General features: G+C 35.6%; 1 long non-coding RNA gene across 1 annotated transcript; it reads left to right on the plus strand.

The window, feature by feature from the left end:
• Positions 1-6: 6 nt before the first annotated feature.
• On the plus strand, positions 7-514 carry LOC106944321 (uncharacterized). The gene is made up of 2 exons (XR_001424220.1): positions 7-275; positions 362-514. It is a non-coding gene; the product is annotated as an uncharacterized LOC106944321 (long non-coding RNA).
• Positions 515-1,413: the final 899 nt, after the last annotated feature.

Raw genomic sequence — 1,413 nt, forward strand, 5'->3', positions numbered from 1 at the left:
TGTGAATCATCATGTGCCGAGTTAACTCCTGTTTTTCACTGAAACCTTTTCCACACTTCACACATGAAATCAGGTTTTGAACCGTATGAGTTCTCATGTGAGCATCAAAAACAGATTTTAAAGCGAAACGCTTTTTACAGATGACACATGAGAAAGGTTTTCTTCTTTCCTGAGTTTGCTTCTCAGCTTCAGCAGCTTCCTTTAAGAGGACTTGGTTCCCGTTTGGTCCTGATTCAGTTTGGTGTGTTTGCTCACCAACATGAACCAACATGCAGGTATCAGTCTCCTGTTTTAATTCAATCTGTTCTTCACACTGACTGCAGGAAACTTCTGTCTCTTCCTGGTCTTGTTTTCCCTGCAGAGGTTCTAACTCCTCCTGGTCCAGAGTGGATCTTCTCTCTTGGTTAAACTGCAGGGAACCTGGAGAAGAAAACAGAGAAAAAGAGTTATTGTTAACTTTATTGAAATAAGTAGGAAAAATCTTGCATTGTTTAAAACAGAAATCAACATAAAATACTTGAAAATTCAAAAGCGTAGACAGAGAGACAGATCAGTCGTCACATCCAACTGATATTTGGAGAATTCTCAAATGAACGGATTAAAAAAATATATTTTATCATATCGCAAAATTAATAGTAGGGATTATTGTTGATATTTAACAGTAAATTGCATTATGTCAAGATGTTATTTATTTGTATTAGTCTTTATTATATTAAAATGTTATTTTAGTCCACTTTACATCTTTGGGGTTTATTTACAAACTTGAGTTTATTTGTAGGCTAATAGTTGTTTAGTTTTTGTTCCTTTGTTATTTACTTTTCTAAGTTATACAGGAAGAATTGTGGGTCCATTTTCCGTCACTATAGGGACTGGTATCGGACCAGCATGCACTGGGGTTGGGCCTGTAGGTTTTGACCAGAGCAGCAGAGGAAACAATGAAAAGTAGTGATGATGAGATGAAGCTTCATGAAGCCCTGAGGAACTCCATCCAATCACTGGACTCATGAGCCGATGCACCGCGTTTAGGTGAGTTCTCCGTTTTATTTGCTTCATAAAATTTATCATGGATTAATCGACACACCACTAATGAAAAGTTTGACCAAATTTGTGAAGCAAATCATAAAGTTTGACCTTTGTTATTTGCTTGTCAAACTGGAAAAAAATAAACAATAAAAAAATCTTCAAGGTTTTTGGACATTAAACTTTTATCTACATATGAAGCATCACCTCAGTGTAGCGGTGGCTTCTTGATTGGACTTTTATAGAATATTTGGTTTGACAAACAATCGCCACTACGATTTATTTATTACACATTATAAAATTTTACAGCTACTAACAGCTCTACTAATATTTTATGTTGCTTGCTTTACTAATCTTGCACTGCATTGTTCACATTTCTCCAGTTTTCTGAAG

This window comes from Poecilia latipinna, unplaced genomic scaffold (assembly GCF_001443285.1).
Source record: "Poecilia latipinna isolate Pla-1442-1.1 unplaced genomic scaffold, P_latipinna-1.0 Scaffold8062, whole genome shotgun sequence".
NCBI lineage: Eukaryota > Metazoa > Chordata > Actinopteri > Cyprinodontiformes > Poeciliidae > Poecilia > Poecilia latipinna.